This window comes from Mustela nigripes, chromosome 4 (assembly GCF_022355385.1).
Source record: "Mustela nigripes isolate SB6536 chromosome 4, MUSNIG.SB6536, whole genome shotgun sequence".
Lineage (NCBI taxonomy): Eukaryota > Metazoa > Chordata > Mammalia > Carnivora > Mustelidae > Mustela > Mustela nigripes.
This window is the reverse complement of record NC_081560.1, coordinates 15,899,789-15,925,812: the sequence shown is the minus strand read 5'-3', so window position 1 is coordinate 15,925,812 and position 26,024 is coordinate 15,899,789. Positions and strand designations below refer to the sequence as shown.

The 26,024-nt window shown below is 45.3% G+C and overlaps 1 protein-coding gene across 2 annotated transcripts in view; it reads right to left on the bottom strand.

Annotated features, from left to right (window-relative positions):
* The window catches only part of PTN (pleiotrophin), a 101,494-nt gene extending 76,065 nt beyond the window's left edge, over window positions 1-25,429 (bottom strand). The window contains exon 1 of one of the 2 annotated variants that reach the window (XM_059395606.1): window positions 25,165-25,429. The gene's annotated coding sequence lies outside the window, so the exon portion shown is untranslated. The remainder of the gene's footprint in view (window positions 1-25,164) is intronic. The other variant, XM_059395605.1, reaches the window with a different exon arrangement.
* Window positions 25,430-26,024: the final 595 nt, after the last annotated feature.

The following is a 26,024-nucleotide window of genomic DNA, read 5'->3' as shown; positions in this document are numbered from 1 at the left end:
CTTTCACGTCACGAAAGGGAGACCTTTCTGCCCTGCATATCTGTCCCTGACTAACGTCTACGCTATGGGTGCTACAGAGACCACGTGACTGCTGCCCACCTGTGCTCCAGAGCCACGCCCACACCTGCCTCCCCTCCTAACCCGAAGACCATGTGCATTTCACTAACCAGCGCTCAGCCTCAACTTTCTTGTCTGTAACATGGGATCAACTGCTTCCCACCTTACTGAATTACTGTGAGGATTCTCCGAAGTCCGACGCATAAAGGATAGACTGCTATTTCCTCCCTTCCGCTTCTTTGCAGGCTGAAGCCTCTGAAGAGGGCATGACTTGAATACCCATAACCCGAGCGCTCTCTTTTGAGTTCCTTCTTAAAACTTGACATTGAAGCAAGGCCCACGGGACTGAGACAAATATCTCTTCATTATTTCACCAAGACAGCAGTGACCCTCCTCCAAAAGCTCGCAAGCCTTTTTTTTCCCTTAGCTCTTCAGCTTCCTCCGTAGTCACTGAAATGGAAAACTCTGGATTCTTCCCCTAGAGGGTTTTGTTTGCCATTTCATCAGAATCGGACTGAGACCTGAGACTGTCCTGTTGGCATCCATAAAGAGTATTCAAACCTGCACCGATAAGGAGGGGAACAAGCTGCCAAGACTGCAGGCCCCAGAGGCTGGACACAAGGCTTATGTCACCGGAAAGTGGGAAGGGCGTGGGGCCTGTTCTCCCGGTCTCTCCAGGTTTGCTGGGACTCAGTGACATTGTATCTTTCTATATGTAGGGTAGGACTTCAGTGACATCAAAAGGTCAAAAGGACTGTGAAGATGGTCTGGGCCATTTTTCCAGTCTGTACTCAGTACTCCTCGCTCCTGGACAGGCCCCCTGAACACACATCCCACCCACTGAGAATCCACACGTCCGGGTGCCCACGACACTCTAAGGGGCAGAAAACAAATTCCTCCCTCTTTCTAGCTCTGAAATTCCCTTGCATACCACATGTATACCCGCTATGTGCTTGCACACTTGCAAGACACACACCTATGCATTCGTATTTAAATGACATCTTCTGAGAATCATCCCTTTATTATTAGTATTTCATGCCACGGAGAACAAAATTGTCCTGTATTTTCTCTTTCTACTCATCACTCACTGACACTCATCACCCCTGCACCCCAACACCCTTCCTCGTGCTCACTCACTTGCCTGATAGAAAATTAAGAGCCACACATTGGCGCATAAAATCTTTCTCGAACACTTTAGCGTCAAATTAAAAATGTGGTTCTCATTTCCTAACTATCCTATCCGCTGTACTCAATTTATCAACTCATTTCATACTTCTAGGAAGTTTCACAGTGCTATTCTCTCTGAGTTTAACACCTGTCTCTGTATCAATAAATAAGTATTTATTATGAAGATGACGACCACGTTCGCTCCTTCTCGGACTTAAAGCTGTAGTAGAGAAATAAAGGGAGAAAAATACCTCTGGAAGATGTTTAAACAGGATAAAGAGTTAATACACACATGGGGACTCCTATAAAAAGAAATACGACACCACATAATGAATAGAAGCAAGCAAACTTTTATGACATGGTGGTTTTGTTTGTCTTTTTTTTTTCTTCAGATTTGCACTCTACACTCTCTCTTGATTTTCCAACCTGAGCTTGTCAATCAAAATTTATTCCTAACAGCAGCAGCTTTACGCACACCAGCACCCTGGCTTCTCTGGTCCTTCAGCCCTGTTGCCAGCCTGTCCCACGGGAGACCTCGCCATTCCTCGCTGGAGGTCATGATGTGGCCATTCATCTTACAGAGCAAGATAGGATTAGGAGAACCTTTTGTGCTTAAACTTCGGGCATTATTTTTCACAGACTCAAAGGAAGCTGAGGTAAAGGGTATGTGCTGTGGCTCTGTGATGAGCCATTCAGCGAGGCCCTTTGAGTCCACAGGTGTTCAGAGCATCTAAGCTAATGGGCAGTTAAGGAAACAATCCAACAGCTGGTAGGCCTCCCTGGCTATTGCCAGCCTAGCTTCCAAGCTCCGGATGGTGCTGAATTATGGGACACAGGTTCAGCTCAGCTGGCAGAGATGCTCCCCACTGACACCACCGCCCCCGACTCGTACACACACATCCAATGCCACGATTCACAGCACTCATCCAACTGGCTTCAGGGCAGGCTTTCTACCTGCTCCCAGCTTGACTAAGCATCAAAGACATGCTTGTTTTGTCAAAAGAAAATCCTTTAATCCAAATATGGTTTGAATTTCTGTTTGGCTTCAAAATAGTTCTTAACCACGTATTTTTATATAGATTTTTCTTTCTCTAACTGGTAAAAAAAAAAAAAGATATGTTATCTATGGTATATATTCTCAATATATTTTATCTTTCTATAGGTTCTCACTATATTCTCTCTGTATATATTCATATGGAAACAGTGGCAAGGTTTCTCTTATCAATAATGTTTTATCATTGATGCCAAATTCCTAGATGATAGGTGATAAAAGATATTAAATACATGGATTTGTGATGTCTCTATAATAGTATTATCTTTGCTAGATACTGACTAAAGCGTCAGTGGTCTCTGTGTCTGTTTTTGTGCCAGTACCGTGCTGTCTTGGTGATCACAGCTTTGTAGTAAAGCTTGAAATCAGGCAACGTGATGCCCTCAGTTTTTTCTTTTTCAACATTTCCTCAGCAACTCGGGGTCTATTCTGATTCCACAAATTTTAGGATTGTTTGTTCCAGCTCTTTGAAAAATGCAGGTGGAATTTTGATCGGGATGGCATTGAAAGTATCGATTGCTCTAGGCGGTACAGACATTTTAACAATGTTTATTCTTCCGATCCATGAGCATGGAATGGTCTTCCATCTTTTTGTGTCTTCTTGTATTTCTTTCATGAGTGTTCTGTAGTTCCTCGAGTACAGACCCTTTACTTCTTTTGGTTAGGTATATTCCCAGGTATCTTATGGTTCTTGGTGTTATGGTAAATGGAATCAATTCTCAAACTCCCCTTTCTTATATTTTCAGAAGAAAGCAACTGATTTCTGTGCTTTGATTTTGTATCCTGCCACATTACCAAATGGCTGTATGAGTTCTAGTAGTTTAGGGGAGGAGTCCTTTGGGTTTTCCATATAAAGTATTATGTCATCTGCAAAGAGAGAGAGTTTGACTTCTTCTTTGCCAATCTGAATACTTTTTTTTATTAACATATAATGTATTATTAGCCCTAGGGGTATAGGTCTGTGACTCGTTAGGCTTACACACTTAGCAGCACCCAACATAGCACATACCCACCAATTTGGATACCTTTTATTTCTCTTTGTTGTCTGATTGCTATTGCTAGGACTTCTAGTACTATGTTGAACAAGAGTGGCGAGAGTGGACATCCTTGTCGTGTTCCTGATCTCAGAGGGAAGGCCGTCAGCTTTTCCCGACTGAGGATGATATTTACTGTGGGTTTTTCATAGATAGATTTTATGAAGTTGAGGAATGTTCCCTCTATCCCTATACTTTGAAGAATTTTAACCAGGAACGGATGCTGTATCTTGTCAAATGCTTTTTCTGCATCAATTGAGAGAACCATGTGGTTCTTCTCTCTTCTCTTACTAACTTGTTCTATCACATTGATTGATTTGTGAATGTTGGACCACCCTTGCATGCCATGGATAAATCCCACCTGGTCGTGGTGGATAATCTTTTTAATGTACTGTTGGATCCTATTAGCTAGGATCTTGCTGAGAATCTTGGCATCCATATTCCTCAGGGATCTTAGTCTGAAATCCTCCTTTTTGGTGGGGTCTTTGCCTAGTTTGGGGATCAGGGTAATGTTGGCTTCGTGGAAAGAGTCTGGAAGTTTTCCTTCTGTTTCTATTTTTTGAAACAACTTCAGGAGAAGGTCCTGGGCTCTTGTTTTTTGGGAGGTTTTTGATCACTGCTTCAATCCCATTGCTAGATATTGGTCTGTTCAGGTTGTCAATTTCTTCCTGATTCAGTTTTGGATGTTTATAGGTTTCCAGGAATGCATCCATTTCATCTAGGCTAAAGCTTCAGGGGTTCTTCTTCTTCTTCTTCTTCTTCTTTTTTTTTAAAGAACATCAGAATATGGTTTCCTCTTCTTGTCTAAACACTACGTAAGATCTGTTTCTCAGTTGCAGTATAGTCATAGCCTTTGGAATTCAAACACAGGATCCCAGATTTCAATATAGGTAATCAGCAAAAATAAAATATTGTTTAATGTTTAAGTTATGCGAGAAAAAAATTTCACAGTTTTGAATTAAGGCTCTATTTACAGATTTATGATTCAATTTTTTGTTTTACTTAAAAGAGGCCACACATGACTAGGCTAAGTAAAACAGTATGTTTATTATTAATAACTATTTGATTTTCATAAAGATATTATACCGCAGAGTAAGAAGTTTGGACTTAGTCACTGAAACTGAAGGAGATAAAATATAAGAGTGGTTTTATCCCCACCCAGGGACAGCCTGTGGTAGAAACTAAATTGGTCTCCCTTGACAACCTCCTTCCCCAGCCCAGACACCTTCATAATGCGTCTCATTCCCCTCTTTGATTTTCTTCCTAACCCCAACACTAACTGAAATTCCATCTGCTTATTTGGTTCTTCACTTATCCAGAATGATAACTCAGGGAAAGCAGGCACTTCTGATCTTTTCACCTCTGTTTTGCAAGGATGCTAAGAGGAGTATGGGAGCATCTTATAAATACTGGAGAAGCAAATAAATGGATGTTTTCAGGTGGTGACCTCTATTCTATTGTAAAAACACGAACTGCATCATCTCATAGTTGCTGTTCGGAAATGACACACACACAGACACACACACACACACACAGGTGGTCATGGCCTTGCCCAGTACTGCTCACGTAAAAATGGGCATACAGACTGAAACCGGGCAAAGCAACCTTAATAATCATTCGGGAAAATTATGACTGTTCCTTCAACTTGGAAAATTGTTCACCAAATCATTCAAAACTGTCAGTTATAAATGCACGGAGAAATAAAAAAGGACAGGAAAACTAACAACTAATAGCATACTGTCGTTTACAATGTTAGAAATATTGAAACTTAAAGGGTTTCATCACTGTTTTTATAAAACAGTTATCAAGAATCTTCTGCAGAGCCTGCTTTCCTTTTCTCATTGTGCAAATCACAATGCAGAGCAAACATCTTTCCTACGCCTTGGCAAACGCCTACGCCTTTCTAAGCGGAGATTATTTTATTCTTTCATTCTTTAGGTTTTCAAGTCTTTAGGTTTTCAAGTCTGAGCGTACGCTTGAGAATTCCATTCAAGCGAGTTTTTGGCCAGCGTCAATCACTTTGGCACATTTTCCTCCTCTTTGTCTTCTCTGCCTCATTTATGTCAAGTTTGTGTTCACCACATGCCCTTAGCTGCGCATGAGCAGCCTCTCAAAAATGGCCATGTGTCCAATTCCCCGCTCCCCGCCCTTTCCTATGTCCATTTGGGTGTCATTTCAATTTCACGTCCATCGGTAAATCACGCCCATGTCTTGTCCACACTTTCAACGTTATTAGCCAATTTCTTCTTTTAATTACCCATTTTTGGAAAATGTCATGTAGGCTTATTCTGGGAGACCTTCTAGAAGGCAAGAAGACAACCTTCTTTGCTCTCTTCGCAGAGCATGAACAACAGACACAAGGTGACCAGTGCGTACAGATGATCAAAGAAGTGATGTGCTCGGTCACCAATTAGAAGGCACATCTGTTAGTTATGCTGTGATCTGCAGACTGACTACCCGGAGTAAACTCTGTCCTGTGTACAATTACTTATGGTTAACATGCTAAAATCTAAACCACATTACTGGGGGATGAGGCTTAATGAACTAACCTGCAGTAACCACAATTCAGGCAAACTGGAACCATGTAAAGTAAGAAGTGCTTTTCATTGCAAATTTCATTGCTCTGCCAAGCTTTCCTGTAACCTCCAAATACCTCTATGGATGGAAGAAGCTACTTTAGAAATATGGGAAATTGGGGTTTTACCCTCAGAAGTCTTGGATTATAAATAGAGAGATTTTAGTTTTCTTACTATCTTTTCCTGAGAAATAGACAGCAGCATGTAGTCAGAGCTCCCGGAAAAATAAAATGTAATTACAGAGCAAAAGATTTGCATTTACTGGTCAGGATCAAAAAGGCTTACACTGGTGGTCTTGAACTTGATCCTGTGTTATGATCTCCTGTAGGGCTTATTAACTTACGGCATCCTCTGAGTGCTACCCCACCCTCTTGAGTTTCTGAGTTTGTAGGTTTGAGGTGGTAGCTGAGAAGGAGCATTTTTAGGAAGTTCCCAGGTACCGGACACTGCAGATAAGGAACCCCAATTTATGAACCACAGACTTAAACACACGCAGCCTATTCCATGGGGGGAGCGCAAAGTCTCAGGAACCTAAGTCTGGCAAGAGCATAGACACTGAATCCTAGAGCTTGACGGTGGCTTAGCGATCCTTCAGTTAAGCCCTGTTATTTTACAGCTAAGAACATGAAAGCCTGCAAACTTCAAATGATTTACTTAAAATACGAAGTTAGCCAGTCTTAAAGTCTGGTCTAGAACTTAGAATCTATTTCCAATAATTTCTGGAGGACAGCCAGCATCATAATAGACCATATTCTCAATAGACATATGGTGAAAAGATCACACACACATACACACACACACACTCTCAAACTTACTGAGTATGAAATGGTCTGGCTAAAAATTGCCATTCCTAAGCCCTCACGTAAAGGTTCTGACTTCACAGGTGGAGGAGAAGGCACTTATAGATGGCAACCCCATGGGATTCAAATGCAGGAGAACTGTTCTTCAGGAAACATTGGGTAATGCCAGTGTTTTAAGCCAAAGAACCTACACACTGCAAAGAACAGAATACCAAATGTCTTTGAATTTTTTCTTTCTTTTTTTTTTTTTTCAAAATACTTGCACAGATTATAACTCCCCCCATTCTCATATGAGGTGGATGAAGCAACAGCAATTCTTCCTTCTTGAACAAACTTTGGACAAGACTTCCCCTTCCTAGACCCTCCTTTTCTTCATCTGTGTAAGGGGTAAAAGTCTTTTCTAAAATATTTATTTATTTTGAGAGAGAGTGAGTTTGGGGGAAGGGGCAGAGGGAGAGAGAGAGAATTCAAGAGACTCCATGATGGGTGTGGAGCCTGACTCGGGGATCGATCTCACAACCCTGAGATCATGACCTGAGCCGAAATCAAGAGTTGGTTGCTTAACCCACTGAGCCACCCAAGGTGCCCCAATGCGTAAAAATATTACATCTGATCTCATACAACTGGTCTGAGGACAAAATGAGATAGGACCTATGAAAGCAAATTGCAAAGGGTAAAACATTATCTGGTTATTAGTTGTTAGCTTCATTACAGAGAAGCCTAAAGGGTAAGTTTTTGTTTTTTGTTTTTTGTTTTTAAATCAAGTCGGGTATCTGCAGATAAAAGATTCTTAATTGTAATATAGTTGGCTCATCTTGGCAGAAGCTTACTGATCAGTCAAAGGGTACCAGATGAGGCAACATCTCCATGAAATCACAAAATTTTACCCCAAGAAGCCCCAGGTTACCTGGCCCAGAATCTGCAGATTAACGTCAAAGCTGGAACAATTTTAAGTATAATATATGCAGGGCTAAATGGCTTTCTTGGAAAATATCTTGTCTAATCTCTGTCCCCAGGACATTTCCTGCCTCTCCTGACTCAAATTGGACTGGAAACCAGACAACCGCGACTCCCTGAGCTTTCTTTTCTTTTAGTAAAGCTGCAAAGATAATTTTTAAAGCAGAAAAATGAAAACTATCCATTTACCTCTACTCTGCCTTCACCGAGAAGAAGATCCCCAGGGTTGGATGAAGAAGACGCCAAAAAAGGAAGGGAGAGTGTTCCTATCCCAGCAGGATGTGTGGAGGAAGCTGTGCTGACTAAGGACAGCAAAGAAGCCATCTTGGTACAAAACATCCCCCCTACACAGGAGCTCTTTCAACAAAGAACACAAGAACCTTTTTCTCTTTGAGGGCCCGGCTCTTCTTTTTCTGCACGTAATTTTCATCAAAATTTGTGGAGCCAGAACATTCTGGCTTCATTGTTACTCTGCTGTTGCGCATCATGAGTAACTACTTTCTTCAACGGGCTGCCCAAGTGGTGACTCTACCCACAACTGGCACGAGATCATTCATTTGAGGAAAGGAAAATGAACCCTTTTAGGGAAAGAGCAGGCATCTCACTGGGAGCGACTGGTGCTCATCTCCAATGTGGTTACTCAAATTACAGAAGGCTCTTGGAGAACAACCGACCTCTTTTAGAAGAAGTGGTTTCAAACCATTCCATATGAAATGCCCAGACCTGATTACAGAGCTTTCTTGAAGCCGACATCTGAGACAGATTTAAAGCAAAGAGCAAAGGAACAAAAAATATTCCCCAGAAAATAAAACTGTTCATGTTGTCTTACCTCATTGTAGCCGGAGTAGCAAGACCTCCTGGGGCAGAAGGTACAGGAAGGAGCCTGGTTTCCACTGACCCCGTGAGACACGCCTGGAGCTCGTGCTCCTCAAAGGGCCTCCCTAGACACTAAGGATTCCCCCCAAAATTCAGAGACATGTGGGATATGTGGGTCCAGCTCACGCTCAGGTCTGAGGATAATCCTGTCTTGCCACATTTTCTTCAGTCCAAGGACATCTGCCTCTTCCCCCAAATCAGCCCTTTCTCTAGATGTCGTCTTTCTATCCGCAACACCAGAATTCTCCCAAACTGGTCAATTTCAACATTCCATTTTCCAACCATCCTTCAAATACCCACCTTCCAACCTCACATCTAGGTTTCAGATGGCTTTTCTTTTCCTTCATAGTGTCTCTGGAAAGGATCTCTCCCAAGTACCTCCTTACACTAACGCATCAGAATTGATTCATTCGGTATTGTGCCCAAGCACTGGGCGAAGAGCTCCAAAGATAAGTAAGGAAAAGAAAGTCATTTAAAGTAAGTGTTCAAGACAAGAATAAAATCAGGACTTACACTATTGTCCCTACCTACAATGTCCCCTTTCTCTCTGATCTCAATCAAACTTTAAACACAAGTCAGGAGACATGATCGCCAAGAAGCCTGTTTTGAATCCAGTGTCAGCGGACTTTGGTGTCTCTCCAACGGACTTTCCGAAGTGCCTATCTTGATCCCTGCACGGACACTCCAAGGATAGATGTGTCTGGCCCCCAGCCAGACGGTGGGGATGTGAAGACACAGACGGGGTCACATTCATCTCTGCATTCCTAGCACTTAACACGGAGCTCAGGACACAGTTCCATTGCATGTTTTTGAAGCAATGAATGAAAATTAGAAGAGAAATCGCTGAAAGCTGGGGAATAGAGACAGAAGTATTCATTTCAGCTGGGGTAGTGGAGACGATTTTCTTGGAGGAGGTGGTATTTAACAAAGCACTGAAGCATGAACAGGATTTCTAGAATGTGGAAAGATCAAGGGCTTTGATCTTTGAGGGGCAGGGCTGGTACGCAGAGGATTATTTTTTAAGACTGAATGGATTCTCGGGGCGCCTGGGTGGCTCAGTGAGTTAAGCCGCTGCCTTCGGCTCAGGTCACGATCTCGGGGTCCTGGGATCGAGTCCCGCATCGGGCTCTCTGCTCAGCGGGGAGCCTGCTTCCTCCTCCCTCTCTCTCTCTGCCTGCCTCTCCATCTACTTGTGATTTCTCTCTGTCAAATAAATAAATAAAATCTTTAAAAAAAAAAAAGTCTGAATGGATTCTCTCCACCTCTAATCTACTGCTTTTCTAAAAATCATCTTTCTTATACTCTACTCCATTTTTTCCCCTTCCTTACTGGTGGAGAACCTCCAGTGAGTCCTTTCTGTCTAACACAGTGCAATTCAAGCACATTAGCTTGCATTCAGGGCTCTTGCTGCCCTACACTTTTTTCTGCTCCTAACTTTGGTCCTCTGGCCACCTACTGTGTGCACACACGGGACCCGTCTGCAATCAGTCCCCTGTATCTTAATTTTGTCACCTCCTTGGCTGTCCCGATACTCCCCCCACTCAGCCTGCCCTTCTCCCACACTCAACAGCACTCTTCTTGCAAATCCTACGTCCTCCAGCAGCCCCACTTTGCCCCTGCAGACCACAGCACCCCCTTCCTCTAGGGAACTTGATCAAACTCTTCTTTTACCAATTCATCATACGCTATACTGTATGGTTTTCTAACTACAAGTCTGCTGTGCCCCTCTTAGGAGGACCCAGACAAGGGACTGCCAGTCTGAGATAAAGGATAGTATCCCTCCGTAACATGCTGTGTCTCAGACAGACATTCTACTGGCTAAAAATTCTCACTGAATGGAATACTCCTCGAAGAATATATCGGGGGGTCTGTAATTCGGGCAGATATCTTCTTATTCAGCTACCCATGGATAGGGGGCTTACGACACAAAATTGAATTTCATGAGAATAAAATTCTAGTATTCATTTGTTACAGAATGACCAACTCCACCGCTGTTACAAAATAAGAACTTCGCACTTCTCTCTTTTGTTGATAAAATTACAGTCACAGTTCGTCCACACGAACTGTTCGTTACTTTGCCCACACGACCAAAGGAATGCCTTTTTTTTTTTTTTAATTCATACTGTGTGACTGGCCCTTTAAGACAGGTGCACCCTTCCCACCATTTTCGTGCCAGCCCTTGTGACTTCGGGGCCCCTTCCCGCTCTTCAGCCCACCCCACCCCCAGGCTTTGCCCTGCATCAAACCACATCAATATACCAGTCTTAGACCTTAATCGTGAAAGACACCGAGGGGCACAGGGCTCGACACTTCGTCCCCCACAACAGGCCGCGGGGCATGGAGAATCCATCGCCTAACCTTTCCCAGCCTCTGTCCATCTGGGCCCCACTGTTGGATGTCCAAGCTTGACAGGGAATGCTTTCCAATGGGAAATTGCAGCAGCACCCCCCCCCCATCCTTTTGGTCCCTATTGTATGTTCAGCTGCACTGGAACTAGCCGCTAATCAAAGCCAGAGCCTCTCATACACAAACAAACACAGCATTGTGGCCTCCCCCAGGGCTGGAACACAGCACTCCCACAAACAATTTAGTCAGGTGATAGCAGGCCGCAGGCCCAGAGGGAGCGTCTCCAGGACACCCTCTTGCCTGTGCTCCCAGGTCCCTTCCTCAGCACTAGCCCCTTAAACCACCATTCCAGACCAAGTGACTCTTGAGGAGACAATGGAAAATGAACCAATGCATGAAAATATGCAGCCAAAGAGGTCTAGCCTAATGGCAGAATTCTTTTATCGAGGGAGGGTATTCTCCCGATCAGAGGGAGGTAGATATAATTACACAGTGCAAGATCGTATTTCTGGGCCCTGGCCAGAGGAAAGAGGGAAATGTTGAACCAAAACCTCTTCAGGTACTCACGGGACCCTTGTCATGGAACAGGGGTGGAGAGTGGGGCAGCATGCGCTGAAGACCTTTGTGGTCAGAACTACGTGGACCACAATCTTAGTTCTACCTCTAGCTTGTGATCTCGGACAAATTACTTCACCATCCTAAGACTCAGTTTCCTCATCTATAAGAAGTGAAACAGTCTTTTTCCCCCAAGGCTTTTGGGAACATTTAATCTGGAACTGAATGTCAAGTTCCCGCCTTGTGTCCCACACAGAGAAAGCACCTGACAGACATTAGATGCATTCTTTGAGCCGGTGGGTGGTGCTCTGAAAGGAGAAAGGGGAGGAAATCACACAAAAAGCGAACAAGGTCTTAGCTCCTCCAAGTTGCTGATGATAAGGGACAAAGTCTGGCCCTGGAAAGTTCCTAGAAACAGCACCCCAGAGGTGCTGGCAGGTCCCGAACTTGACAGATCGCCATGTGTCCCCAGAGCACATCAAGGGACGCGAGGGATGCCAGTGGCCAGCGTGAAGCCTGGATACAAGAGGTCTTCAGAGAACAGCAGCGGGCAGGCCTCTGGGTGTCTGAACATCGATAACGGAAATATCCCTGAGGACGAAGAACCGAGTGGAGAAGAAAAGCTGGAGATGCCAAGGAAAGCGACTGCTCAGGTCACAGTTTGTGGCGAGGGCAGCCAAGTAATATTCAGTCTTGCCAGGGCTGGTGGAGGGAGCGCGTGGGGGGTAGAAACTAGGTAAAATGTTATCCTAATTCTATGCAGCAACAAATGTGAATTGAGCAGCTGGCTCTATGCCAGGGCATAGACCCGGGCAGCGACAAAGAGAAAGAACCAGAAATGATTACCCAGCAACAGAGTTTAGAAGGATGAGCTTCAGTGACAAGACGCGTGACCACTGAAACTCAGACCTAATGCAAAGATTTCCGTTAAATACGAAGGACCAACAATCCGAAATGATTGAACAACTGAAGCATCTTCAAAGGCGTCTGGGGGGGCTCGGTCGGGGAAGCATCCGACTCTTGATTTCAGCTCAGGCCACCATCTCAGGGTTGCAAGATCGAGCCCCGAGTCAGGCTCCACGCCCAGCAAGCAGTCTGCTTGGGATTCTCTCTCTCCCTCCCCCTCTGTCCCCAGCTCCCCACTCGTGTGTGCCTGCACAAACGCTCTCTCTATAAAATAATAAGTTAAAGCTTTAAAAAAAAATGGAAGCCTCTTCCTATGGAGATCTACAAACAGAACCAGTATCGGATGTTAGCTAGAGGAATGTGTCCTAATATCTGCAGATTTGCTTCAAGAATCGCCAGTCATTAGTGGTGTCCCTGATCCTTGCTAGCATGTACCTCAAGTGTCCCTCAGTTTAGCTGGTGCTCCTGGGGGGACGCATTCACCCTTATTTCAGTAAAAGTCAATCTCATCTAATAAGCCACAGTCCTGGAGTTGCTCCCTTTGCGTCCACTGGGAGAACGTGGTCGCTTGCTCCTTAAAGCCTTACTAACTGGTCTGCACTTGACCGCCCCTGCTGTTACCTCCTCCAGCCCCCAGCTTCCCCGCCTCCCGTCATCCCGACCTCACTGCGGCATCCTGAGTCCTAACAGAGACAAATATTTAACACTCTCAAGGGACAGAGTGTGTGATTTTGCTCAAAATGCACCAAGAATAGAGATAAGCAATTGCTTATCACACTAGATAAGCCAAGAAATCCACTCCCCTTTGAGAAAAACAGCCTCTGGTACTTAAGCTGATCTTCTCCACCTAAGATTATATTTAAAATCCAGTACAAAGAGAAGTTACACTTTCCCCTGATTCTGCACTGGTTTTCAACTATTGCTCAAGTTCTAGTGCATGATAAGAGACCCGGCCACGCCTCCGCGTGGACTTGGAAATCAGATAAGGAAGAGGTCAGTTGGAGGAAAGATGACGACAAGGGGATAACAATTTGTTCTGCAACATAAAATTGGACTTTTTAATAGGCGGGGCCAAGCCTAAACGTTTTTCCGATTTAAACAAGATGCTTCACATTACATCTTACAGCTGGTGATGAAAGGCAAGGGACAAAACCCACCCAGGAAGCTCATGGCGTGTGTGCAGCCAAGCCCTGGGTCTGGAGGATTCTGTTGCTCCAGGACATGAAAGGGAGCCTCCCTGGCTCTTCCTTGATCCCTTTTCTTGACAGCAACCCCCCCTGTGCCCCCCACAGGGTGGAGAAGACACAGATGTAAACAGTGGGCTAGAGGACGTGTGCCTTTATGGAAGAGTGGGCTCAGCGACCAAATGGACTACCTTACGGTCTTGTACCCAAGATCGCTCAGGTCCTATTTGAGGCACTGGCATGGCTGCTACTGTTTGGTCTTCAAGAGCTTCCTCTGAGAAGAACAAGGAGGGACCAGGATTGCTGCCCAGAGCCTGACTGACTTCATGGCGTCGTTATATGTAGAGGCATCCAGAGCCCGGGAGACTAGGACAGCAAACAAGACCAGTCTAGCCCAGAGAAGTCTCCTCATAAACCCCGCCAAAGCCAGTGGGCTCACTGGTGCCTCCACAGTGGAGGAAACCTCAACTCTGATAGAATTTTCTGGGAGGCCTGAAGTTCCTTTCCCCAGGCACAGGGCTTCCAACTATCAGGCTTGGGGATATTTTCCCTAAGATCTCAAAATCAAGTCCACTTCCATTTCTTTTGTCTGTTGGTTCTGCTGCCTTTGACGTTAACCGCTGTCATTTTAACTTCCTGCAAGAGCACATCAGTGGACAAAACGTTAGACACCAGAGTAAGGCTGATTTTGGAAACGCGGATCTATTTTGAGAGAAACTGGTCAGAAATCCACCTCTACCCACTTACTCCTGCTGAATTGCTTCTGATCTGTTTCTCCAAACCAAATTCATTTATGACAGCCTTGAAGTTGCATCTCCAAATTCCCAGATATCACATATCAGAGGGCAAACTCTGTGATCCCCAACTGTCAGACTAAAACCTCTATTTAAAAAGGGCTAAAAATCATTTCGGGCTCAAGTTGGTGGGACTCCCAGTACTGGCAGAGACAATCAAAGCGTGTAACTGTTGCCTGTCCTCTCCAATCAGCGATGCGGTTGTCCAACGCAAATCTGATCGGACTCCTTTAAACTTGAGCCCATTTGTACATTAGTTATTCCAAATAACAACAGAGCAAATAAACAACTCCCCTTTGGGTGCCAATGCATCAGAGAGCCACAGGCTTCAAAAGGTTTGCTGCCCCTGCAGGTTACCCACACGCAGGGCTCTGGGTCCAGCCCCTCAGCCCCAGAGCAGTCTGGAAGGCCCCTAGCCTTCTGGGAGCTGCTACAGGGTTAGATGGGTCCTGGCAGCTGTGGCTTCCCTGGGGAGACTTTATCCCCCTCCCCACCCCTATATGTATCTGGAAGGGTCCTCGGGGTCAGAATGAAAGACACTGTTTACTCAGCCTGACCTTTAATTGGCACACACAAAACACACGAAGTTCCACGGAATTAAGTGTTCTCGTCTAAACAGTACATCCTTTGCTGGGACAAAGACTTCTTTTGTTTGTTTGCTTCAAGGCATTATGTTTGTTTGCTTTCATTTTTCTACTTCCAACTTTATTAGGAGAGTCTGTAATAGTAATGGACTAGGCTTTTTTTTTTTTTAAAAGTCTGAAACATTGTATATCAAAATCTTTTTTTTTTTAATTTTTAATTTTTTATAAACATATATTTTTATCCCCAGGGGTACAGGTCTGTGAATCGCCAGGTTTACACACTTCACAGCCCTCACCAAAGCACATACCCTCCCCAATTGGACTAGGCTTTTTTTAATGACTCAGATTCCCCCATGTCAAGCTAAGTACACTGAATTTCCATCTTAATTGGCCTCATTCATAAAAACAAATGCACAGGAATGTGTGTAAAGCTATTAAAAGTAGAGCATGCATTAATTGTAATGTTGATTTGTAAAAGACAGGCAATTATTCATTCAACTATTTCTTACAGTTCCATCAGCAGATCTGAAAGCTGTGGATGTGTATCAGAGTGTTAATAGCAGCATCTATTTGGAGCAAGACTCGAAGGGAGTTTTTCTTCTTTATAGTTTTTAAAATTTTGAGCATCTTAAGCCATAAAGATATATTTTTCTAGAATGAGGAAAAAATGATTTTTTTTTAGGTATGTATTTCTCTTTTTCTAATAACAAATATAATAATGAAAAACTTCATTTTTTTCCCCATGATTAAAGTGAAGCCACCTTTTCACAAGTCTGACATGCACGGTGCTCTGAGATTCTGAATACCGCCAAAGACACTGAACTTAATAGTTAAATGGATGCTGTAAATTTAAAGTGTGCATAGGAAGACAGGCTCTTTTTTCAAAATTTAAGTACCTAAATCTATTACAATAATCTAATCAACTACCTGTTTTCCTTCCTAGAACAGTTGAGTTTTCCTCAGTTACATGCCTTGGACCATACCTACAGAAATACTGCAATATATTGCACAAGAAGGTAATATTTTTTCTTTCTTTCTTCTTCTTCTTTTTTTTTTTTTTTTTTTTGGTAGAAAATACCTTTTGAACAACAACACTGACCCTTGCCTAAAATTCCCCAAAGCTACTTTGAAGCCACTTTGGGCTTACCATGGGCGCCCCACAGGACCTCCTGGCACGTGCCCACTAAAACCCCTCCAGTGTTCTTAGGATCCAACAGGAAGACCACGATCTGTCAAAACCTCAGGGATAACCCTTGGCTATTATGGGCAAGACTCCCAGGGTGAGGTTTAGAAAAAGCTGAATTATTAGCAAAGAAGTAAGGCCAGGATGAAAACACTGTTCTAAAATTGTGTGTGGTCTCCCCTTGTTTGAGCTTGAGTGAAGATTTTGTTACCCAAGAACGGTACTGGGATATGTTCCTTATTGCCAAAACCTGGCTCTGCGGCAAGAATCTCCAGAGGCCCAGGGTCTTCCCAGAAGTCACCAAGATGGAGGACACTTGCTCGACTTCCGTTACAGTACGGAAGGGACAATCAAAGAGAATCTTACTCAAAACCTAAAGAAGAGAATATTCTAGCACAAAGAAAACAAACGATATGATATCCTTTTCATATGAAGAAGGAAGTTTCCTAAACACTTCTCACTCACTCGCTTTTAAGACAAATTAAGGCATGAATCACTTCTCCCTTCTCCAGGGAAAACACTGGAAGGAGACACTGGTACACGCGGGGCAGGGGGCCTCTTACTCTAAGCGTCTTCAGTTGAGCCAAGCAGGAAATCAGATGGTGATTGCAAATTTCTTTTATGAAAAACCAAACACTGTAAATATTTGGACATGAAGTATGGGCATGTGCTGTTTTTGTGCACAGCAAGAAGGGTTATTGCCCAGGACTCTCAATGTTTGTATTAAGCTATGAAAGGTCATGCCTGGAGAGTTCTGGTCCTTCTCCCATTCTCTCAAGTTCATGGATCCCAATCCTGGGGGCTGGCTGCTCAAAGTCAGGTCCCCAGGCCAGCAGCCGGGCTATCACTGTGGGAGAGGTCTGCCCGGCGCCTGCTAAACCACAGCCTGCGTTGCCCGGAGACCTCCAGGGGACAGAAACGCCCGTGACAGCGTAAGGAGCACCTGCTACGGAGTAAGCGCAGTGTCGCTCTTCAGTCGCAAAGACCTAAATTTAGCGAGCATAACTGACTGAACAATTTGGCATGTCCTCCTGACAACTCTCAGGAAGAACTATAATACAATATTTAGTAAAAGAATGCAAAACCATTTTCATTTAGCCTTTTTTTAGGATTGTCTTCTTGCTTCCTCCCCATCCCCCAGCTCTGTCTCAGATTTTCATATTTTCACACCCTTCACACATCTCCTGTGCACTTTGTCCAGTCAAGCCGACCTTTGGGTACCTTTAGCGATCTCTAGGCATCCTCGGAAAATGACAGCGACAAGCAGCAGAATCGGGGAAGGAGAAGTGGTTCCGCAGATTTTATTACGAGCCGCTCACACGCAGCCTACAACTTTACAGTTTATAAACATCAGACTGTCACGATGTACCTTCATCACTGAAGGCAAAAGCAAGGGACGCCATCCCCAGCCTCCCTGCCATCTGACAGCCAAGATCCCCTGAGGCTTCGGGAGGGTAGGTGACACATGCCCCGTCCCTACCAAATGTCAGGCAGAGCTGCAGGGAAACCATCAGGTTTCTGCAGCTTCATGGGGACTCCCACCCAGAGCTGATGCTTCCTTGGTGGCGGCCGAAATCACGGAGAATGTGTTTACAGGCATCCCCAGCGCCAGCAGTGGGATGGCTGCACTGGACTGAGGGGCCCTGAATGCCCAGTGATCTCCTGGAGGCCACAAGGAAGGCCAAAGTCAGCAGCCCGATTTGGAGACCTCAGGCCTTAAGCACGACCACAGGTTGCATGTTCCTTTTCAGGGAAAGGGAATTGGGGAGCTGTCTTTACAGAGAATGATCTGAGAGTGCGAGGCACAGCGGAAGGGTCTCACCCAGGTCTCACCTGTCTGCCTGGCTGAGACGCCACCTCGGCCTGAGAAATAAAAGTGATGGGGAGCGTCATGTCACCGGGCAGGGTCACTGAGCCCCCGGAATTAGCGCCTTCATTGTCTTCATCCAACACCCCCTACCCATCAGACTCTGGGTTCAGTCCTTCATGTTCATTTTCTAGATTAATAGTCATGTCAATACTACAAGGGAGGTATTCATGTTCTCAGTAAAATGAGAGGTCAGGCCATTGAAGAAAAACCATGATATCTGCTTACGGTCACAGAGCTAGCAGTAAGTAGAACTGTGGTTTCTACCTTGGTTTCCTTGACCTTGGAGCTCAAATATGGGCCTGTTAGGGCTAATATGCCTACTTTGTCCCCTATACCCAGGTGGCCTGTCACATGTCTGCGTTCCTTGATTCCACCTCTCAAGTCAGAATCTGTAGGGCTGGGCCCCCGGCACCCGGAAGCTAAGACATGATTCTAGTTATTTCCATAAACAGAAGACAGGGAACCGCTACCCCAGGTTATTTAGCCTCTTATCATATATACCTTAGAGTTTAGGTTTGATATAAGAGGCAACTGGGGCATAAAAATTAATTAGTCAAAGGATGAAATGGCATTATGATATAGAGAAGAAAATATCCAAACTAGGTATTTTAAAAATTTTATTTTTATTTGTTTAAAGATTAATTTATTTGTCAGAGAGAGAGAGAGAGAGACAGCGAGCACAAGCAGGGGGAGCAGTGGGCAGAGGGAGAGAGAGAAGCAGGCTTCACGCTGAGCATGGAATATGTCTTGGGGCTTGGTCCCAGGACTCTGGGACCATGACCTGAGCCGAAGGCAGATGCTTAACTGACTGAGCCCACCAGGCACCGCAAAAGCTTTGTTTTAATACTTTCATGGCACTTACTGGGGTCATCTTAACCTCTCTAAGCTTAGCTATATCAGTGTAAAGAAAAAAAAAAATCCTGCTCTAAGTGGAATTGTTATAAAAATATTTAAAAAAATGTAAAAAGTTCTGAAAAGCAAATGTTCTATAGCTGCATTGGAGTTACGATGAAAAGAAGGCTTTTAGTGAGCAGTCTTGTAGCTTTGAATTATACGGTCTCTTAAAGAAGAAGGAAGTCAGATTTCTCTCTCCATTATGGAGGCAACCATGAATCAGAGACCTTGCAAGTTCTGGGCATGAAGTGGACAAGGAGGAGTATGATTAGAAGACGGGCCAGAGACCTGACAGGCTTAGATGACCTGTGAAATGACAGAGGTGAAGAAATGAGAGATGGATAGGCTTCCTTATAGAGGTTCAAGGCTGAGAATGGGGGTGCTCAGATTTAAATCAGAAATTGGCACCAGGTGATGTTTAGAGGAATTACATATAAAGGACGTATCATCAAGGTCTTTGGGGCATGAGAGGCAGAGAGAATGGTAGTCAGAGGCATTTATTTTTTTCACTCATTTGCCAGACATTATTGGTCATTTTCAGAGGTCTGGAGCTTGATAGTCTAGGGTTCTTGAGATGAATGAGACAGAGCCCCTGCCTTTCTGGATGCACGGTGTGGGTGGGATGGAGCTCCTGAGAATGGTGAGTAACTATGACGGGGAAAGATGAGCTTTTCCAGAGTCAACCCTGCTGGGAAAGGCAAGAGTTAAAGTCACTTGGATGGGCTGATGGAGAGGGGGAGGAGAAAAGAGCAGGGCAGAATCAGAGCGCCACCTAGAGGACAGATTTGCCTGGGAAACGCCCCCCCCTCTGGTGCCTTCAACCTACTCACTCAGTTTCATCCAAATTCCACAGCTGACATGGAGGATTTGCTTTCTTTTCCTCCGTGCATAGCAGTCCCCTGAAGGACAGTCAAAATCTCATGTCTGGTATATCTTTTCCTGAAGAATCCATCTATGGTGATGTGTCAAGTCTTTAATATTACATTTATTCTAAATAACCCGGAGGGAATTCTAAGATGTCACTTTCAGTCATTTCCTGTGTGCCCCACGACATGGCCAATGTGAAATGAAAACACAAAGGAACCCAGAGTCAACTTCTCTTCCAGAATAAATGGCAATAAAATAACCAAAAGACAGTGATAATTTTGAAATAAATATGATCACCTTCTCCGTTTAACCTTTTTGAGTTAAACTTCCTTTTTTCTCATAAAAAATTTTTTAATCACTTTTTTGCTGGAACTGCTTAGGGCAAAAACTTGGTATGTACATATCTTGCTGTAACTCGTGTTGTAGTTATTTTAATGTACTCGCACATACACTGAGTAGCCCATAAGCTATTTGAAGGCCTATTTATTTTTGTATTCCCTATCACACTACCTGACAAGTAATGGGTCAGTCATTATGTGTAGAAGTCTGTTGGGATTAAGAATAAAATAACAAGAAGTCCTCTGCTTTAGTCTCCTTCCCCAACTAGGATTGCCTTTAGTATTCATTTAAAAAAAAAAAAAAATTTTTTTTTTTTTAAGTGTGACACCAAAATGCAACCGAGAATGGAGAGATTTGAGAACTCTCTCATGAAGACTGGAGTAGAAACCCAAAGTGTCATGATCAATACTGAAGCATATGGAGAGAGAGGGAGGGGCGGGGGGGGGGTGAGATCTGAGTATTTAGAAATGAATGTCCACATGTGGAGGTCGAGGAGAAAAGAAGAAAAAAAATGCTGAGGAGTGGCCAAGGAAGTTGGAAAAAATTAATATGTCAGGGAGGCTGCAGTAAAAGATAATCAGATAATCATAAGAAACCAGTGTTGGCAAACGATGCTGTTGCATATTAAGGGAAAGGAAGAAATGTAAAAAGTCATTTGTTTGATGAAATGACCTGTGACTTTTCAAGTGTTTTTTTTCCAGAGATGGGGGGCAGGGCTATAAATGGATTTTCATGGTCTGGCATCTCTTTTAAATATATTTGTAATAAAGGATTTCACAAGTTAGCACCATTTCCATATACAAACGGAACTGTGGGACTGTAAGCCTTAGAGAAAAGAAACTTTTTTATTTCTTGAGTATATCACATCGCCTACCTCAGTATTAGGCATCTAGCATACATATAATAAAAACTGCTTATTATGGTTGAACTGACTCACCAGAGGAGCAAGAAATCTTCTCCTGCGGAGGCGGGATGGGGAGGATGCAGGTGAGTAATCCCGGCTCCACTCAAGTTCAGGAACTAAGAGGAGAATGAAGTCAACACTGCTCTCAGTGACGGAAGCATAAACTGATCCTGGCCGGGGTCTTAGTCAGAAGGGAAACAATCCAGAAAACAGGTTTGAATGAACCAGGCCAGAAAAATGTGAAAATCGTAGCTAGAAAGGTCCAGCTTTCCAAGTATCCCAGGATATGGGCGACCCTTCCGGATACATACATACGTGAAGGCGTATTTGCCACCCTAGATACAGGGAAGAAATTGGGCAAGACATCGTGGGACTTGTTAAATGGGAAATGATGGCACTGGATGAACAGAAGGGAGCTTCGAGAATGACAGCAGAGGAGGGGGATGGGGAAGTGCTAAAGCTAGAAGAAGTGAAAACAAAAGGTTAGGAATACAGCATGCTATTTGCCTTGTCAGTGACATTTTGGTTGTCGAATGGTTCTTAGAATTAAGAGCGTAGGGTCAGTGTCAGTTACCATGACTCAACGTCTTTCAAGATTCATATACTTTTTTTTTTCAACTAAGGATGATGCTTAGGAATCTAAGAATTCTGCTTTTAGGAGACACATTATGATGGGTTTTTTCTTTTCTTTTCTTTCTTTTTTTGGAAATGGCACTTTACCTAAACCTACTGTGAAGAAATGGCTAACAAACAAATCCCAGTAGAAGAAATTAAAATTTTATTTCTCCAACTGTCTCAAGCACCAACTGTTGACTGTATTCTTTGCCTGAGCTTAAGAAATAGGGATTTGTGGTGAATGTGATCTACATAATCGAATCCACAATGTTACCATAAACACAATGCCCTCTGATAATGTCATGGTATAGCTACTCTTTTAAACCACAGACATTTTAACCTCTCTCTCTCTTTTTTTTAACCAAATACTAAAACAGCACGGAACAAAAGGCTTGTTATATTTGACAACCTAGAAAGATCGTGAGACCCGGAGAACTCTGCCACATACAAGACTGGCATGAAGTGTGTGGAAAAATGGCTCGATGGATGGAAACTTACATTGGCCATAAATATCAGGGATGAAGAACAACTTTCCAAAGTCAGGCTGTGGCCCAAATCCCACTCCAGCCAGTTGGCTCTGGATGGAAAAAAGTCGGCCCAGCTCATAAAGAGAAGATCCATATCTGAATATTATTTTACCACAGAGCAAAGGCATGGCCTTGTGCCAAGAGGAGACAGAAGTTCTGATTATTCATGAGAACGGCAGCCTTCACCGTTTGAAGAAGCCCCATTCAGCATCCAGGCAATGGAAGGGCACAGTTGGGAAGCCTGGACTCCCCCCAGAGCCCCACAATAAGCCATACCTTAAACTAGACTCAATGCCCTCCGGTGTATACCACGCTTGTTCTCGGGTTGCCCTGGGTACTCTCAGTTTAAACATTACCTTCCGTAGGGAAGTCAAGGACCGTTCCCCATATACCGACGCCACCATATTAACAGCAGGAGTGGAGAACTTGAATGTATATTCTGAATTCTAATTTCTGGTATTTGCGATCTGCCATTAGCTAACCACACACACCATTTTGAGTAAGCCAACTTAACTCAGTCTCCTGGGAAAATTTTGAAGAGTAATAATTAAAAAAAAAATAAACCACATATGAAAAAGAGAATCAGAATCCACATGAGAGGTCATTTAAATGAGAAAGTGAGAGTATCTTCAAAGGGGGGGGAAGCATTTAAACCTAAAATATTTCATTTCTAAGATGGATCTTATTGATAAAAGCGATTAAACTACTTGTGGACCTTATTTCTCTCAGGTTATTTCTAATGATCAAGTTCTGTGAAAATTCAACAAGGCCACTGGCTTTTTTTTACTAGAGTAAAAAAAAAAAAGTGCACTGAAGCTCTCAATAAATTGGCAAATTTATTACTCCAAATATCTTGGAAAGAGGTCTAGGAAACCACAGAACTATGTATTATTATATAATCTATATTATACTCTGTATACTATTAAATTAACCTCAATCTCTATAATACCTCATTTAAACATCAGGTGATTCAAGTTATATATTAACAGGATGATAATTGGGGATTAACACAACTCTGGCTTGGAAAATACAATGTGAGGGGCGCCTGCCTGGCTCAGCTGGTTCAGGGACCCCACTTGGTTTCAGCTCAGGTCCTGATCTCAGGATCCTGGAAATGAACCTGGCATGGGACTCTATGGTCCCTGCGGAGTCTGCTTAAGACTCTCCCTCTGCCCCTTGCATGCACTTGCTCTCTCTCAAATAAATAAATCTTAAAAAAAGGAAGTAAAAGAGAGAAAAAAAACAATGCAGTTGCATCCACGCGTGACCAGCAGAGAGAGCGCCTACTGTGGTCCTGGATGGCTTCAGGTGGGCACGCCTCACAGATCTCACTTGTGGGAAGAAAACTGTCCCCAAGGGTGTCTGGGAACAGAAGGGGGTCGGGGGAGATCACCTTCGGAAGACGTAAAGCACAATTAGAGAACTCCCAGCACAAAAGTTTCTTAAGCACAGGGTAATGGAAGGAGGTGTTTTTTTGTTTTGTTTTTAAATAAAATAAAATTTAAAAATTGCATCCTATAGTTTCAGTGAGTGCAAGTCTCACCACTCTGAAGGCACACACAGCCCCAAAGAGGACGAGAGCTAATACCCGCTCTAATTTCCTTTGAATCTAACTGGGCTGTGCGTACTTTTTTTTTTTTTTTTTTCTGTGCGTGCTTTTTAATCATTTGGTCTTTAAAGTGCATCATTTACTTAAAAGGGCATATAATGAAGATGGAAAATGCATGCTTTATTTTGTGCTGGGAGACACGTCTTTTGTTTCACTATCAATACCTTGAAATATCTCCACGTATCAATTAGTCCGCAGCGATCGCCGGGCTGAATGGGCTCTACTGTTTCATCAAACTTCACATTTGCCCGGGACCATGAAACTGCTTCCTGATGTTCTTAGTCCCAGAGCCCTGCTTGGTGACTAGCATCTCAGTCCTCTCCCAGGCCCGTGGCTCCCACACAGGCGCACGCGGGCACACACCACCGTTCCCAAGCGGCTACAGCAACCAGCCCACCGAGAGGAAAGATGCTAAAAAGAAACTTCGAGGTCCCGCCCATAGTTCACTTTCCCTCGGCGGCCACCTCTCCCCCTCCCCCCATGCCACTCCTATTTTTATTTATTTATTTATTTTCAGTGTATCCCCAAACTTAGAAAGCAGCTGTTAACAGAGAAAAAGAGTTAACAGCCAAGTGTGTATCAGCGAGAGGTGTGTGTTCTGCGTGTTTTTGTTAAGGAGAAAGAGGTATGTGTGTGTGTTCAGGACGGGAAGTTTTAGGTTTCGTATGGGAACCAAGGAAGGAGGTGGGTATATTCCTTGCTTTAAAAACGCTCGTTGCTTAGAAACATCAACTCGGAAACGACGACTCGGGCAACTTCGTAATGAACACACCCCACCTTTCTGTGCGGGAGCCTCAGAGTTCAAGGGCCTGTGTCCGGGGCGGTGGTTCAAGTCCGCATTTAAACGAGATGGGTTTCAGGTGTGTCTTTCTAAACTTTGGATGTGACCCTTTCCGGAGCCCCTCCCGGGCTGGCGGGCAGGACGAGGAGTGTCCCCGCTCGGTGAGGGCTTCTCGAGGTCCCCCGGCCCCGGGAGGCGCAGCCCCCGCCGCCCCCGCCCCCGGGCACCGCACCCACAAAAGCCAGCGGACGGGCGGCCGCCCGCAAGCCCAGGTGCAGGCGGAGGCGCGGAGAAAGGACGCGAAGCCGAGCCCCGCTTGCCGGGGCGCCTCCGGGCCTCTGGCTTCCCCCCCAGACGCGGACACACCTCCTACGGCAGGGCCTCCGGAGCGCGCAGCCCCGGCGTGGACCCCGCGGGCCGCTGGCACGCGGCGCGGAGGCGCGCAGGGCATGGCCCCCGCTGCTCTCCCCCGCCCACCCACCCGCCCCCCGCCCCCCCCCCCCCCCCCCCCCCCCCCCCGCCTCCGCGCCGCCCCCCCATGCCTCCGTTGGCCCCCGCAGCGAATCCGTTTCGCGGGCAGCCCGCTCCCACTCGCAGCGCCATCCTCGGCTGCCCCCGGGCCGGTGGGCGAGGGTCAGGGAAAGTGGCCCCGGGGCGGCGGCGGAGCGGCGCGCCGCTTCCCACTTACTTGGAGTTACAAACGCCGCGCGCGCTCCGGCTGCCTTTGTTGAACGCGGCGAGGCTGTGCGCTCGGTCGGGTGCCGGTGGCCGCTGCCCGCGCGCGCCTGCTGCGCCCTCCGTCCGCGAGCGCGCCTCCCCGGGCTCCCGCTCCCCTGTCCCCGCTCCGGCTGGGGCTCCGCGCGGCGGCTCGGTCGGCGGGCTGTGGGACGGGCGGGCGGGGAGCCTGCTCCAGCCTGGGCCTGCGCAGCGCCCGGCCGGGGAGGGAACGGAAGGGAAATGGAGAAGGGGAGGGATGAGCGGAGCGGGCAGGGCGAGGACGCGGGGCTGGGCGAGGGAGGGAGCGCGCCTTTCCCTCGCGAGCTGATTGGGAAGCTCATTAAAGGCTGGAGTCTCCAGGGCCGCTCTCCCCGCAGGAGCCAGCACGCGGGTTTGAACCAAGAGGCCGGGAGAGGAGACACCGTGTTTTGTTTGGAGCAGGGACCCGCACCACCTTTCTTTTCCTAACTTGGTGCGGACCTGTGCTTTAGGTGGGTGCGCGCCCGCCTTCACAGAGAGGATCGCTTAAATGGAGAGCGGATGGCCTTTTAGGATACAGTGATGGCCTCAGACATTTGTTTTGTTTTGCTTAAATGATATTCGGGATGAAAGAGCCCAGACTTCAAAAGCAGCTTCTCCTTCCTCCCCACGCCGCGAACACCCTCGCCCGCACCCGGCTCCAGTGCCTCCAGCTGTCCGCCCCGTCCCACCTGCGCGTCACAAATGTGCGAAGTCCCTCCTCGCGCTTGTCACCAAGAGTGACAGATGTCTGAAGGTTCCCAATTAAATGCCACTTTCCTTTAGGGGGCTCTTTCCTTTTTTGGCTTCCTT